At 43.3% G+C, this 17,470-nt stretch overlaps 1 long non-coding RNA gene across 1 annotated transcript; it reads right to left on the bottom strand.

Annotated features, from left to right (window-relative positions):
* Positions 1–11,285: 11,285 nt before the first annotated feature.
* On the bottom strand, positions 11,286–13,711 carry LOC129202578 (uncharacterized). The gene is made up of 2 exons (XR_008575745.1): positions 13,363–13,711; positions 11,286–13,285 (listed from the first exon to the last, which is right to left on the bottom strand). It is a non-coding gene; the product is annotated as an uncharacterized LOC129202578 (long non-coding RNA).
* Positions 13,712–17,470: the final 3,759 nt, after the last annotated feature.

Raw genomic sequence — 17,470 nt, 5'->3', positions numbered from 1 at the left:
AGATACCTCCTGTAGGTCATCTGGTCCAACCCCATGGTCAAGAAAGGCCACCTACAGCAGGTTGCCCAGGACAACGTCCAGACGGCTTCCAAGTATCTTCAAGAACAGAGACTCCGCAACCTCTCTGGGCAACCTGTGCCCATGCTTGCGTCACCCTCACAGTGAAAACATGTTTCTTGATGTTCAGATCAAGCCTCCCGTGTTTCAGTTGGTGAAAGAAGAAACTAAAGGATGAGAGCTGGTAACAGTATCTATGTTCATTTCCCCAACTAAGACCATCTTTGCTCTGCATTTTCCAAAGAAGCAGCACCTGAAGAAACTGTTATAGTCAGTCATAATTTTGGAACATGCTAATGTGAACTAGGAGTCAGTACATCAAAGCAACAGCACTCACTGCAACGGAGCTTATTGCCTATATATGAATTTAGACACCTCCGAGTCACCCAGCTGCCAAAATGCAGAGTATTAAACAGCTTCCGCTTGCCTAAATAGGGCTACTCACACAAATTAAATACGCTGTTGCTCATTAGTTTGAGTCTCCTGTACTGTTAGTGATGCTCCCACAACTAGTGCTCCTGCAAGTGACTACAAAACACATTAAGGATTTTACTGCACATGCAGATCAACATTCAGCATTGAGACTTATTTTTATTAAAAGCAGAAACGCATCATTTTACTACAGTTGAAGAACATTCACAGGAGCTCTGCAAGAGACCATGTGTTGGTGCAAAAATGTAGTTTCCAAAACTGAAAGGGTAAGAACCATCAGATGGGGTAAAAACCACCGTTGCACAAAAAGGCGGAATTGCCCCACAGCCCAACTGGCCTCAAAATAAAGCAGCAATCATTCATCGATAGTCTACTGCTGTTTTTTCATAAAACTCAGGACTTTGTATGCTCATTTCAAAAAGTTAATATATACATATATATGTAATTCAGCAAGTACTTACTTTTATGTTGGCTACATGAAGCCCAGTTTCAGCTCCCTCCTTCTGCAGTTAATTAGAGGTGGTGTGCTGAACCTCATCCTAATATCTTAAATACAGGTTCAACTGCACTGAGCTATTTTCACTAGCATTAGCACCAGCATTCCAAAAAAGTAAAATCTCGTCATAGCAAAGATTATTTCTAGAGTAGAGTAAGCATGACTGACACGTGGTTGAGTTCCTAGCCTGCCTGTTACTCAAAACAAAACAGCCTTATTTGAATGGCATTTGCCAAGTTTTCATAACTTCTACTTTCCTCCCAAAATAAAATAGAAATTAAACTTGGAATTGTTTAGCAATTCCAGTTTCCACTCACTCTCAGCTCAATGCCCTATTTCTACCAGGAACAGGTTCGCCTTCTCCAGGTTCAACTACAAGGCAAATCCTTCACCTCATGGTGCCATTGACCTACCCCAAGTGCTGCAACCCTCCTTCCCATTTTGCACCTGACAGGCACATGCAGCCTTGTGCTGGTAACTCAGGTGAAATGCAAAATATTTCTATCCTGCTGTCCAAAAACTTAAGGAAAAGACCATCACTACCATCAAAAGCCCAAAGGAGCCGCTGCTCTGGGTGGGTTTTCAGGGCACTTCAGTCTATGCAGATCCAGAAAAGTTTCTTGACTATAGCTGCCCAGGCAGCAGATAAATATCCCAGTGTTTTTTGGAGTCAGCTCATGACTTCCAATACTTTATTTGTATTTCATCGGACTCTACAGTCTATTTATAAATTGTTTATCATACAGTTGCTAGAAGTCAGCAAGTCTACTTCTGTTTCTAGTAGAACGGTACAAGATAGTTCTATGAAAACACATATGAAAAACTTGTCTTTTTCATCTTTTGACTGCATTTTCAGATTACAGGTAGAAGAGTTAGACTTTGCTAAGAGTTTGCTTAAAACTTCACCAGCTCCAAATCAGATCTCTGGAAGCTAAAGCAAACACATTCTTCAATTCCATCAGGTCCAGTGGCACCCTGAGACTAACCAGCTACAGGCTGCGCAGCTTCCTTTTGCTCTACATGCCCCTGTGCTCTTCATTATTCTTCCATCACAAAGCAAACTAAAGTGGTTACCATTTACCATCCGCACTGCTTCACTGTCACTCCCAGCAGCGTAAGACATAACTAAATTTTATGATTGTAAGGAGATCCTGACCTGGAAAAGACAAAAATGCACGAGATAACAGCTTTTATGCTTCTAAAATGTCTCTTTTAAAATTCTGAACTCAAATTTCAGCACCTGCTAGAGTGCAAGCATGTACATACACCTGGATCAATACACACAGGGAGTCTGGACTATGCCCAGATGCATTCAGCCTCAACCTTTAGAGTACTTGACAGCAAACTCCTTTCCTGTTCTCCAGCTTGCAGAACAATAAATAGGTTGGTAACATTTCCTTTGCCTCTGCCCCTTCAAATAACAGGCCTGTACTATTTTGGAAATTCATGTAATTTACTCAGTATACTCATTTGCCACTCTTCCAATGAGGAAAAGATCGTAACTGGAATAGACACTCTAAAGTGTCAAAAAAGCACAAAAAATAAAGCAGCAGTTTAGAGTATGTCTCCAGTGATGTACTACCTAACAGAGAAGCAGAAGATGCCAAGAAGTCATTGGAAAATAAGTTGTATCACTGCAGTTATAAAGTTTGGCATTCCGACTTTATTTTAAACAGCATCACCAGTTCTGTTTCCAAATCCTGCATCATCTTAATCAAACACTATTCTTAAAAGTTTAGTCAAAACTCTTCATCTCCCATTCAATGCTCCAAGCACCACTACACACCTCAAGCTTCCTTTCAAGTGTCTTACACTGCAGTGAAGTGAGAAAGTTCAAATGCCAGGGGACTATCAGATCACATACATTTCAGTGCAAGAATAAAGCACAAAATGGGAATCATTGAGCAATTCTCTAGTCCCACCTGAAGGCCACATGATTTCCTGTACCAAAGAAGTGTCACCAAAAGGTCACTATTCAAGTATTACTTGTAGGACAGGCGGTACAACATGCTGCAGACATGTGGCAAGAACAAATGGGGGCTACCAGGAAGCCAGGTGTTACTCACCTTGCCTTCACAGCTGGTCAACTTGACCACCAGGGAACTAAAGCAGGCAGAAAATTGGCTCTGGCTGAAGCATGTTGTGAGAAAGCGGATGAACTCTTCATTCCCACCACAACTGGACTGAGGTTTGCTATCTGCCATCACATCCAGCCCAATGCAAGACACTTCAGGATCCTGCCCCCCTGTTCTGGACTGAATTTGTACTGAAATAAGCTAAGATCCAAACATGTTACGCTTACCCTGAAAGAGTAAGTGTATGTTCCAGCCTGTGGGTTTTCAGAACTGTAAGAATATATAGAAGGTTTTTACCACCAAATCTGAGTATCTAAGAAGCCTTTATAAGATCAGCTGCCCTCCTCCCCACCCCCCCGACTATTTAATACAAAAATTGGAAACTGCAGTTTGCACTACAAATCCTGCTAGGCAGGAACCACCCCTAAATTAAATACAGCGGGACTTTAGCCCTGACAGTACAAGGTGTTTTCCTATAACTGCGCTGACTAAACAGTTGCAGACACCAGACTTCCAAGTCCTTTTTAGCAGACGTCACACTGCACAACATAAAGCAGCAGGCAATTGGCCAAAAATGGTTAGCAAAAAGGATTCCTTAAACCTCCAGCATCCAAATATAGCCCTAGCTGGTCACATGGGCTGCCATACAGTAAGTGCTCCTCACTTTACCTACCCTTTGATTAAACGGTTTGAGCTAAAAAGCATGTACTTAGAATAGCATTTCAGTTTCCAGCCCAATTCCATGAACTGTATAATCTTCCTGTACCTTCCACGTTCAGATTGGCAGAAAGGAAAAGTTGATTTAGGTTTCTACTGAGCCCAAAGGGGATCATTAGCTACAAAGAGCTAACAGAATATGAGACCTTTCACATATATGTGTATACACACATATATTTATGTGTGTATATATATAAATATAAAAGCAGCATACCTGCCATACAATGCAGCTGGCTGTGAAAGACATGGTAACAAACTCTACAGAAGATACTGACTTCCAATTTTGAATTAATCACCACGCCTTACTCCACCTGACCTCTAGCAATTCCTGGTTTTCATATTACTCTCATCATGATGAGACCTGATCAGCTGATTACACCCACCTCACAAGAACTCCACAGCTGAGTTTATACATCAAGAAACTCTGCAAAATTTCCAAAGAGAGACAGGCTGACTCTTGTACTGTTGCCAGATTCCAACTTAAACTGAAAAAAGGAGTTTGGCCCTTCGAGCCATTGCCCATGTTCAATATAGCACAGGTGTCAAAGGAGGTTATATTAGAAAATCTTGCAACTGCACTAATAAATACAGGTGACATCCTTCCAAAGCCTCTCCCCCCCCAGTGAGGATGAAGTATTGCAGTACTAACTTACAACACACCATGTGATTTTTGAAGATGTTGAAGCTTGAATTTAAGTCATACCTATCACTCAACAGAAGTTGAGGGGTTTGAGGTTCCTAAAGAAGGAGAAAAAAAAAGCTCAGTGCCACAAGGCAAGGCCTAAACATTAAATCAGCACACTTAGCACACTGCATTGGAATCGGGCTCTGTATCACAGGTTTTTGCTAAGAGCAAAGTATTTTATCCAATTCCAGTCCCTAGTTAAGCTACTATTCTGTTACACATTTAAAACAAAGCACAATCAGGAGCAGCATCAAGCACGTTCACATACCCACTACCGATTCAGTTGCACCCAGCACCACAGTTAGTTTCACATTCACACCGACAGCCAGGCCGGCCCGACTGCACCGAAATCACCCTCAGATACCCAGATGTTGGGCTATTTTTACCCTGGAGGGGAAAAGAAAAAAAAAAAAGTAAAAAACCAATAACCCAGCAAAACTTCAGAGCGGGAGGCCACGACAGCAAAGAGTTTATTCCCAGGCTGCAGCGCAGGTTTGGGTGCTCGGCAGCGCCCGGGCTCGCCGTGCCGGCGGGGCAGCCCGCAGTGACGTGTCCACCTGAGGCTCCCGGGGCCGCCGCCGCCGCCGGAGACAAAGTTCTGTAGTGCACTGACTGCTATCGTACCCAGAGTCGGAGTGTCACAGAACTTTGCTTCCGGAGGCTCTGATCTTCCTCCGGTACCGGCACCGGGGCCGGCTGCCAGCACAAGTTTCCCTGTATGGGAAGGGAAGGCGCACACACGGTTAGAGGTGGGGAAGGGAGCCCCCTCCTCCTCCCTCGCGGCTCCGCGGAAGACCCGCTGGCCGGGAAGGGGTGGAAGGAAAAGAGGACTCCTTTTTTTTTTTTTTTTAAATAAAACCCCCCAACACACCCCCCCCCCCCCGCCCCCGGAGCGAATGGGCCGCCCTGCTCAAGTCGGGGCCGAGCGGCTGGCCGGAGCGCTGCCGATAGAAACCAACGGGAGCCGCCGGCTCCCGCTGACAGCCCCGCCACCGCGGCCCTGAAGCGGCCCCGGCCCCGGCTGGCAGCCCCCGGCAGCCCCCCGCGGCCCCGCAGTCCCTCGCGGAAGGGACCCGAGCGGCGCCCCCCCGCCCCGCCAGCCCTTCCCCTCGGGCCCCCGCCACCGAGCGCAACAGGTCCGGTCCGCCCCGTGCCGCCCGCAGCCCCGGCGCCCCCCATGGCGGCGGCGGCCTCGTCTCGTCTGGCCGCGTCCCGTCGGGCGGCGGCGGCCGGTAGCGCCCGCCCCACCGCGCCGCGCGCCGCGCTGCTCCATCTTGACTTTTGCCGACGTGGAAATTTTGGGTTCGGGGACGAGCCGCGCTCTTATTGGCCGGCGGCGGGCGGGGTCGGAGGTCACGGCTGCTGTCGCCGCTCCGCGCCAAGCCGCCTCGCAGGCGGCCCCGCCCCGCCGCCCGCCGGCCACGCCCACACGCCCACCCAAGGGGCGGGGCCGCGCCGCGGGGCCCCGGTGGCCGTTGCGGCCGTTGGCGGCGGGGGGGAGGGGGCTGCTGAGGGGGAGAGCGGGCGAGCGCTGGGGAAGGGGCGGCAGCGCCCCGGCGGCCCCTCGGCCCCCCCCCCCCGCTTCATCCGCCTCGGCCTCAGGCAGCCGCTGCCCGCCGCGCCGCCGAGGGGCGTGGGGCGGGCTGGCGGGGGGACCCGCTGGGGGTGTGGAAGCGGCAGCAGTTCACGGTGCGTCTGGCTGCCTGTGGCTCCGCGGCGTTACCGCCCCGGCCGGCTCGCAGCCTCGGCTGGGGTGGGCGAAGCTGCGCTCCCGCGCCGCCGCCGGCGGACGCGCGTAGGCCGGGTCCTGCCTTCGCCCCGGGGTGCTGAGCCCCGTCCTCGGCAGGCAGCCCCGGCGGCACCTGCGTGCCCGCGGCGGCAGAAGGGCTCCCGGCACGTCTCCCGCGGCCCCTGCGGGCGGTAACTCGGTGTACCGGTGGTGGAGGTGCTGCCCCTGAGCGCTCGGGGCGCGAGCTGTGCCTGCTGCCGTGCTGGGCTCCTAAAGTCAGTTCCGATGGCCTGGCTTGCCCCAGGGACAGCAACCTGGGTTGTGGTGAGTGTAAGCAGGAGAAAAACCTCGGCTCTTTGTAGTTCCCGCTTGGAATTTGAAGGATTTTGAAAAGAGTATAACAGCTTTTACAAAGAGTATAACAGCTTTTACTTGAAAGCGTGCTCCCTCTCCCTGAAAGCAAAGCTGAGAGGGATCTGCTGTCTGAAGAGGGTGTTTTCTGCTCTCGAGATGGTGTCAAGGCTTGGCTAGTTCTGTGCGCATCTCAAAGTACACCATAGTACAAAATCGGCTAAATAAAGATTTAAAAGTAACAATTCCTGCAATTGTTTTTATGTCTTACATTGAATTAAAGTAATTACAGTTAAACCTATCTTCTTGATCAGCTCGTTCACTCGGCTCATACGAAACTGCTAGCGCGGTTACCACTTTGAAGAACTGATCCAGGACTCGGTTTGTAGCCGTGTAGGCCTCAACTGTAAAAACGCTCTTATACTGAAGGCACTGGAGTAGTCCCGGAGGAACCGTTCATCTATAGGAGCTACGTGTAGGTGAAGGTGTTCACATGAGGAGGCATGCAGGCTGTGTCCTGCCGCGGCACCACCACCCAGGTGAACTCCAGCGCTCGTGTGGTCCTTCTCTTTGCAGGATCACAGTGATACCTGTCAGTCCAAACGTCCGGCTGTCATTTCAGTATCTGAAATGGAAAAAACCTGAAAAATGCTTTGAAATAATTTTTTTTTTAGTTGATATAATTTTTTTTTTAATTTAAACCATCCGACTTTAAAACATAGTGTTTGGGGAAGGAGAACCTCAGAAGAATCTCTTACCTTTACATACTTAAATTTTGTCTCCTCTTCTTTAGCTCCTTTGTCTTCAGAACCAGAAATGGCAAGTCTTTCCTGAGCTTTCCTGTTGTTTTGATGAAACACGTTACTCCCACCCTGTCCGCACCTTCACCGTGTTGTTCGGTCTTCAGCCCTGTTCGGTTTTGCTGTGGTTTTCCATGCACAGTTTTCCTTCCCACCTTCCCGTTCCCCCTCTATGCCTGCTCCCTCAGCATACATCCCCTGTGCTGGGCCACGGAGTTGGCCTCCGCTATGCTGTTGCCACTCGGCTGCGTGTATGGGAATATTGATTTTACAGTGTGTGTGCTCTGTAAAAAAAAATAATCAATATTTCAGTAGATTGAGCAGAGCGTGCGGCTGTGTAATGGAGCCCAGCCTGCTAATGTAACATGCAGGGTCCTCATTCAGAGATTGAGGTCAGTCAGAAAATGGAAATGTGTTTTCTTATTTTATTGTCTGTTTCAGATTTAATGGAGGTGTTTATGTTCTAGTGTTTAACTTAAAAGAGGGCATGCAGTTGCTTTATAGTCATATCCAAAAGAATGTCACTCGTTGCAGTGACATACGCAAAACCAGCATGCCTCAGGTGTACAACCCGTTTTTTAGAGCTTAATAAACCCCCTCTTCCCCTTACCCATCATATGTCTATCAAACAACAGTTGTGAGGAAAAATTAATAATATTTCTTTCTGCAAATAAAAAATAATTTTCTGGTGTTTGTGCAAACTTGGGTTCTGATTATGAAGTGAAACATGCAGTGCTTTAATGAACTCCGATATAGTGGCACGTATCATTGAGTGTCATCAAATGCATATAAGTGAAAAGAGTGAGGGAGGAGAAATAACGAATGTATGTCACAAAACCAGAGTAAAAGCTCCCATTGATTTTAACAGACCTGGGATTTCAGCCAGAGTGTTCTCCATGATACATTATCCGCTTCTTAAACCATTGCATCATGCCTGAAAATTTAGCAAAAGTGCTTCTTGAGATGACATGTGAAACCACTGCATTCTCAGGCTCAGAGTCAAGATTAGCGTAAGCTAACTATTGTTTCACGGCTCTGGAGAGGCTTGATACGGCTTATCTTTACTGAATAGTTTTATCTTCTGCTTTTGTCGGAGGCTATTTCTCATCTACCAAAAACTCTCACTGCAGCAGTGAGTACAGATCTATACAATGGGCAGAGAAGTGAGTATTATGTTTGTGAATGTTATGATGCTTTGCACCGAAAAATGTGCATTTAGAGGTCCTATGGGGGCCCTCATGTTCAGTAAAAAGGCAAAAGTATTTATTCTTCCGTCATTTGCATTGTTAGTTGGACACTTTGATTTGGCAGTCGTGGCTGGGGAGGCATGCAGGACTGGAACGGTAATGTCTTCTTTCGGTTACAACTCCAGTTTAGGACATGACTCATGTAGAAGGCTTCCAAATGTGAAATACTGCTACCTACAGATGCATACCATATTTCTCAATTTTTTTTCAATTTGATTTCTCAAAACTCAGTTGATTTTCTTCAGTTTTCCAGTTTGCTTATATGTTTCACTGTTCTGAAGAAGTATTTGTCGCTCTCAAGCATGGAAGGGTTTTTTCCATGTAGAAAGGAAATATTTTATATATATTATAAAATTGTTCATTTTAACATTTTTTAAAAGTTCATTAGGAAAGCAAATGCAAAAGGAATGGTAGTAATACTTAATATTACCAGTTGCTGGGAACCCCTGCGCTTACCACTCTTAAAAGCATACCTCAAGATATGCGATATGTCCTAATGTATTTTAGGTATAGTTTAAAAAATAGTAGTGTAATAACATAGAATGTAACATATATTAAAAATACTATGATAGAGTTTATTTAATTCTAGAATGTTTTTCCCAGTATAAGTGTGATAAATGGCAATAAAAGTGTTATTCCAATATAAATTATAACGTAAAAACCGTAGCTGAAGATTAAGGAATAATAATGAGGATTGCATGTTGCCTTAAGAATCCGTCTGCTTTGGCAGCATGCTGCCAACTGAGAAGATTCAAGAAGGTGGTTACTACGCAAGACAGGCAAAAACACAGGATACAGAGGACCAAGCTGTGACTTTTTGTGAAGTAAGGATGAACAGTATTTCACAGAATGTTAGCCTTAACTTAAAAAGTGGGAGAGCTCTATGATAGAATTTACTTTTATGAACAGAAGACTCTGTTTTCCAAGGGTCCTTCTCTGCCAGCTTTATGAAATAGTAAATTTTTGGGTTTTGGTTTTTGGTTGGTTTGGTTTTTTCTTTCCCATTTTGAAACAATTAGTACATTATAAGAATTAGTATTTAAATCTAATTTGAAACTGGAGTTATGCAGGATGGAAAATTATCTCATTAGTGGGAGAACTTTTATGGTATTCATACAATAAGTAAAGGCTCAGTTATAAACATCAATCAATGTTATAGAAAGTTTAAAACAAATGTAAACAATTTATGACAATTTGTAACACTACTTACTGATTAAAGAAAAATGATACATATAAATTCAGTGGCATATCGTTCTAATTTTTAGTTGGTTATTATCTGAGATTGCTCTTGATTAAATATGATTTGTGTTGTATCTGTGTAATTCTGTACTTCACTACTATAATAAATGTGCATTAAAACTGCATTCTAATATCCTAATTGTGAAATTGCCATTGAGTAAATTAAGGTTATGAGCACTGTAATGCAGTATTTTACCAAAATGTTATATTTCCTAGTGTTTAAATTTCCTTGCGTCTTAGCATCATGAAATTAATTGCAAAAGTTAATAAATAATGATAAATAGTCTAAGCAAGTCAGTCATAAGTCAAAGTAAAGAATCCAGGTTTCCTGACATTTCACTGTCTCTCTAAAAAGTAGACAAAGTCGATACTTCTTTCTGTAATTTTAAAGATAAGTGATTGATATAAATATAATTTTGGTAGACTCTGAGCATCACAAAATAAGATCAAGTGTCAAAACTTTAAGATACAAGGACATAATGTAACGAACTTTCATTCAAATCCAGTGGAAATCTTTCTATGGACTTTAATAAAACTTTATCAATTTGTAATGTGCTGGCATCAAGTGTATGAATAGCTCCATTAGTTAAGGAACTAATGCAAGTTTGCTGGTAACATCTCGTAGTTTAGAAATTTGCAGAATCAACCCCTAGATGTCTCCTAAAAGCCCACAAAGATTGAGAAGCTTATATAGGAGTTTACAGACCCCAAGTGGAGTGACGCTGTCATCCGCATTTTTAAGAAGATAGGAATGGATCTGCAAGGCAATCACTGTGGGGTTAGTGTGAGAGTATCTGCAAAGCATTAGTATTTTGGAAAACAATAGAAAATTTCAAAATTTCCTTCTGTTGTGCAAATGAAATTAAGACCTTCCAGAAAACAATGCTGAAACAGGCATAAAAAGACAGAACCCAGTGAGAATACTCCCTTTTACTTTGTCTGTAGCTGTTTGGCTTTGCATAGCTGGCCCAGAAACAGGCTAACGTGCTGAATCAATGGGATTTGAACCTCTCTTGCCCACATCCCCCAGGGAATGCCTGAACACTGAGCAGCCATCTATTTTGAGGAAAAGAAGGCAAAGTTTGTCTTTCACTTTTTTTTTTCCCCCCTCCAGAAATTCACTTCTGAATCTGAGAAGCCTTCTTACTGGAACAAATACTTTCCCACAAAAAGGTTCAATTTCAGCAAGTCAGCGTTTTGGGATACAAACAAATATATTGTGGGAAAATTCCCAACGAGCTTTACATCGGAGCCCTTCGGAAAAAAATCATGCAAGGGAGAATTATTGGAATGGCATTTACAAAGGGATACACATATGATCCTCTACAGAGTCCAAGTGACATGGCGGTATCTAGGACAAAGACTGGGAGGAATTTAACCTTTCATTTTTAGGGCAGTAGAAATCCCTGATACAAGAAAATCAGCCAGAGATAAATAAACGACCAAATTCTGTACCATCCACCACAAGCCATGATTTAATCAGTTTATAATAACAACTTTAATGGGGATTGTGCTGAAGCTCGTCGGCAGACTCTGCGGGACCAGGGCTGAGATGTAGCAGCCACGAGGTTATTGACATAACAGGCCCAACTTTCTTGAACGACGTGTCCTAGAAATGGAAACCAAGGGTCATATTGCTCAAATTGGTGAACGGCTACTTATGTAAGTAGTCTCACTGAATTCAAACCTGTCCTAAAAAGGCACTTAACAATCTTCTGGCTGCAACAATGTGAAACAAAGGCAAATAACTAGAATAAGAACTACGCAGGCTGTAGTCAAACGCTTCTTGCAGAAATGGCTGGGGCAGTCATGAAGTTACATACTTCTTCCATCTGCCCTGCACTGGCACTTCAAACTAAACCAGTTGCTTTGACAGCGATGGAGAGAAGAAGCGCTTGCATAGACTATTCCTGCGGTGAAAGCTGTAAAGCCTTACACCATCACTGCCATTTCTCCGGTGGGCATCCGTCTGTGGCCTCAGTATTTGATTGCGACTTTTTCTCAAACCTAGCAAATCACAGTTGGTGACCTTCAAGGCTGAGGGAAAGAATTCATGTGGCAAAACTTAATGAATAAATGTCAGTAATGCAACTGGCAACTGCAGACTAGCTGAGAGTGCAAAGAATATTAAAGAAAGTCTCACCCTCCTCCCCGCACACACATTTTCTCTGGGTCTTTTTAATAAAGAGGCAAAAGTGGTGTCCTTTGCAGGTACTAGTCTTGTAGGGAAGTTTAGTAAGCATTTGGGAAAGGAAAACTCTTCTTACATACTGAATAACCAAAGAAGATAGAGGGTGGTGGGAAAAAAACGTGTGACAGTTGTGTTGTGTGACAGTTTTTCTTTTCCTCCTCCAAATCATTTGCCTGGCAAATCCCTTGTGTTTTGGGGTTTTTTTCTTAATTTTTAGGGTCTTATATGCAGCTCACCCCTCAAGGCACAAGCACAAATATTAATTGAAACTTACTTACTAAGTATCCAAAGCAATAAAATCCTAGGTAGTGACTGCTATTTACAAATATTTTTTAAAACAATATTTGACTTTTAGAAATATCCAGTGAACATTGACTTGATAAAAAAGAGAATATCTCTACCACATTTATTTCATTTCTACTATCCACATCAAAGCATGAATTTGGGGAAGATATGGTTGTTCAAAGAAAAGAAACTGAATTATTAGCAGAAAAGCCCTTTCCTCAGTCTCCTCAAACACGTACATCACGGATTACTGAACAATCGTATGACACAGAGGCAGTTGATTAGGAAAGACCTGCTTTCGTGGTTTAGCTGGAGCTTTAGTTAGCTGGGGGATGGAAGAGATGTGACACTTCCCGATGAATCCCAGAGCTGTGGGTTTTTCTGGATCATTCCAGTTCTAGATCCCTCGGAGACTGTGCGCAGCTTCGGTATTCACCCAGGGTGCAGCCAGCCTGGCTACTCCAGAAGGTACCCAGCTCCACGATCGTATTTAAAACATCAGTTTCTGTCTGAGAGGTAACAGGCTGGGTGTGACGACGCAGCATCCCACTGAAATAAGCATCATAGAGCCAGCCTTCAGAGGCAATCTGTACCCCCTCCAGAACACTTCGGCTTTTCATAACAGTCTTGAAAGAGGAAGTGCACTCATTGCACCTCCTGGGAGTTTCTGAAGAATACAGTTCAAAAGTTTCTGCTTCCACTATTTCTTTATTCTAAAGAAGATAAAGTATCTTCGTCCTGTCCAAATCTTGAAGAGATGAAACGAAGTTTGGCACCTTCGGTTCAGAACATTAACGATCACTTAGATTTTCACCTCTGATCAGGTCTGATTTATGGGTTTCACCTTGCAGGACACATAATTCAAATCACCATCTGCTGGATCCACAGGAAGAATCTTCAGGCCAAACTATTACGGCAACCAATTACTCCTCTGCCTTTCTACACCACCAGGAAACGTCAGTGAATGCCAAACTTTTGCAACTGCAAACAAAGGGAAATGGATATTCATCTCTACCATTACTTTCATAATTGGTTGAACAGGGAAAAAACAATCTTACCAGGAAATCCTCACAAGTCTGAACTACATCTATCAGCCTTGTTTGCTTGCCAGTTCTTCTGATGAACCACAGGAAATATATTCCAACTCCGGCACAGATTGTTCAGAGGAGACAAGATAGGCTCATTAGCACCGTAACCTACAGGCAGTCGGCATACACACAAAACGTTCAGCCTTCGGATGGGGCAGCGCAGGTGCAACCAAATGGGCTTGCCTGACGCGACTGGATTATGTATTCATGTTTATGTTGATCATATAACCCTGGCTGTGGTTCCTTATCAATGCGCGCGTGACCTCGACAGAGCAGGCTGTTAGATCCCAAGCTCACGCGCATGAGAAACCCGGATAGCGCAGGTTTCCAAAGGACTGTATTTCTTCTGTGCTGGAGGGCAGCTAACTCTTCAGTAAAAACACTGATTGATGCAGTGATCACTTTATTAATAGAGCCACTTGAAAGAGTGGTGGAATTGTTGCACAGGACTTTCTAGGCATAGTAAGCCACGATTAGAGTATGTCTTTTTTTTTGAAAGATATATGATTTTGTCAAAGCTATCTGTACAACATACCATGAAATGTATTTAAAGAAAGTCTGAATAACTGAGCAGTATAGTTAAAATGAAATACGTCAGAAAGTAAATGAGGTATCTGGCGTGGGTCTGAAAGTTTCTGTTCCCTCCAGCTAAATTCGTTAAATAGAGAATTTCACTGGATTTATTAGTTTGTTGTCTATAAAACTTTTAGCAAACGTATGTACACCCCATTCAGCTGCTTTCAAATAAAGGAGTTAGAAGCTGTCTGACTAAAGGATTTTATAATTTTTTTTCTCATTAAAATCCACAGGAAGATTTCTGTTAACTTCATCAAGTGAAGGGGGAAAACTTTGTAAAAGCTTCCTTTTGAAACAGATTGCTTGGAGTCCTGTACTGTAAGAAGAATGTTGCTCTCTAGATCCCACCATGGCACTCTGCTAATTTTATGAGTTTAGGAATAGCCTGTTGAAATTCTGAAACACGCAGGGTTCCTAATCATGAGCAGCTTGTTCCAGCTAGAATCGTATTTCCTACGTTGCAGGACGGCAGTGGGAAAAGCGCTTCATTTGCACCTCACAGAAATGTGCTTTTCCTCCCCGATTTCTCAGCCGAATGCAATAGGACACTTCCTCTGGCCCTTAGCAACAGCCCTTAGCAAGGGCCGACGGAGAAGAGCAAGGAGCAAAGCCAGGACTAGCAAAGAGCTATTGATTCGTGAATGAAAGAGAACATTTTCTGAAATAAAAAAATCAGCTAGTCACAATAACTCTAGGACAAGTCTAACTTCAGTGGCTAGAAGTACAAAGGACAGGCAACTTAAATTGGCATTGATCGTGCTGGCATTCCAAGGGTAATATTTTCATTATGATAAAATGTTCTTTAACAATCTCTCCGGTGAATTGGGCACAAACATGCTTTTCTTCTACATCGGTACTGCCTATCTTCCTGTTCCACCTATTTTTATACCATTAAAAAATATTTGTTTAGGCAATGCAAACAAACTCCCCCCCTTCCATGTGCTAAAGTTCCCGTGCCATTTATGCTATAATGTAGTACAAGACCAGCGAGACAGCTGAGAGTTTTGTTTCAAACCAATTTTTTTTGTCTCCTTTTCAGTCTCCACTCAGAAAAGCAATCATAAAACTCACCCACACTATTAGTAAGCACGTAGGACCTGGATACAAGTTCTACAGCACCCCTTCCCACCCAACACACAGGCAGAGGAGCATACATATATACATAAATACAAACACACTTATGTAGGTGGACACAAGTGTGTTTTGTCCACAGAAATATTTTTGTGTATGATAATACAGAATAATGAGCAAAAAGTTGCATGTGTATATATATATGTATGTAACTTCTTCAGACATTTTAAAACTTTGGTCCCCAAAAATCAACAGGTGAAAAGATGCAATTACAAATCTTGCATAAATTTCCATGGTTTTCTTTGCCCATCTTCATCAGGTAATAATTTTTCTCATTAATATTTTTCATAGCAGGGAAATAGTTTGTGTGCCTTTCAACACTGCTTCGACAATATATAGTAGTATTACATGACAAAATGTCTTGGTAACGGATATATGGCTATTACTTGTTATTCTAAAGCATCAACAGCGCATTCATGGGCTGCACAAAAGACAGAGTCTCTGATTGAAGTCCTGTAGAGTCCTCTGTAAAGATTTATGTGATTTTTTTTTTTTTCTGCAGCTTATGATGTGGCAGAATGACCAGTTTATGATGTGGGTGGAACTTTGTTGAACACATGAAAATGCCTCCGCTCTCCAGATTATGTTCTCCTGTGGTAGGCAGTAATGCTTTCTGCCCTCCATATGGCCACCATGTGCCAGCAGACACCAAATTGGTATGTGGGTTAAATGTAAAAGAACCACAAGAGGTCCTGAGCCAATAATTACAAAGCTCCTTTTGATATGGTTAGTGTATCATTATCTGTACTGTGCAATAATAAAACAGAGCTCATGTTGTCCCTCTCTTCTCCTTCAGTAGCTGGGGAGCTTCATGCAAAACTACCACACACAATTGATGTCCACGAAATGCTTTTAGGAACTGTCATAGCAGCAGCAAAAAGCACACCGAGTTCTCAGTCCTAATTAGACGTTAGCTTGAATAAAATGCTGGAGGGGGAAGAAAAAAAAGGCTTATTCGGTGCATTCCCTAAAGGCGTGTATATTGCATCCTGTTCTGAGCTGCCCCATCTCGGGGGTAGATCAGCTGGTTCGGAGGGCTTCTCAGACGTTTAAAAAGTCCCTCTGTCCATTTAAAGCCTAAATCACCAGTTTTTAGCACTCAGTACTTGTGTGTACAAGGAACGCGCGGCTCTGTAAACAGTGCTAGTTTCCCACTTCTATCCAGGTGCGGTTCAAGGCTTGGATGTGAGGTATTTTATGATTTTGGCCTTGCCAGAAGTTTCTCAAAAACTAGTCCCTGTGCTTTTACCCAACAGCTGAGATAAGCTGGCATTCAGAACCTAATGGTTTCTGGACATGCCTAGCTAAAGGCTTAGCACAGGTCGTTCATGACTGTTGCTAGATCCCAGGATTTTTGCAAGGGTTTTTTATAGACTTGAGATTTTTGAGAAAGTGAATTTAGTGGGAGGGATTTGTTGAACAGTGACTGGTTATACTGACTTTTCCCATACACTTGGTAAATTTGGATTATATCATATCATAGTTCATAATGGTATTTTGTGCATCGTTATGAATGACCTGCTGCATTAAATGAAAACAAATGGGACTTCTCACTCATTTGTCTTCTGAACATGCAGTTCAGAACATTCTAGCCGTCTCCTCCAGGATGGGCTTCCTACTCATCTCCTTGCAACATCTATAGAGCAATGGATGAGCACAAATCTGTCTTTATCCGAAAATGCACAAACATTTCCAGTATTCAGGAATATATAAAATCCCATTAGAGTGTAACTCACGCAAGCCACAAACAGGATTTTCAGTTTTGTTAGCTATTTGTCATTTGTAACAACTGACAGTGTTTCTGATAAACTTTATCATCTTCCTCCTTATAGTGTATTAATTATTAATTGTGCTGAATTAAATAATAGCATATGTCTAGCATACACAAAGGAAAGCTGTGTGTATATAAATATGTACAGGGGCAGGGCTCTCAGGGATCTGTTCTTAGTGCTGTGTAATGGATCATCATCATTTCACTGGTTTTGGTGTTCCTCTCTGATTGAGGACTTACACCTGAGGGAAGTGAAAGACATCTCAGTGGCAGCTTCTCCAGCTGTGATTTCCCACCTAGGCTGCACATTGCCTGCTCTGTAAAACCAACAACGTGACACTTCATTGAGAACCATGTCACACGTCAGGAGTGGCTGCAGCTCCTTCCCACGTTTTGTATGAGCAATTCCAACTTGGCTTTAATCTTTATTAAGACTGTCAGGGAACACTTACACAGAAAAAAATCTTTCTGATTTACATTGGTAATTTGCATTTAATTACAATTGGATTTGTAACTAAAATGCTAGCTATATTATTTCTATCTTTTTTTTTTCCCCCAATCCATTATAAACTAGTTGTTGGTTTCCTGACCCAGACAGCT

This window comes from Grus americana, chromosome 2, assembly GCF_028858705.1.
Source record: "Grus americana isolate bGruAme1 chromosome 2, bGruAme1.mat, whole genome shotgun sequence".
NCBI classification, from domain to species: Eukaryota; Metazoa; Chordata; class Aves; order Gruiformes; family Gruidae; genus Grus; species Grus americana.
Note: the sequence above shows the minus strand (reverse complement) of the source record. Positions and strands in the feature narration are given on the sequence as shown.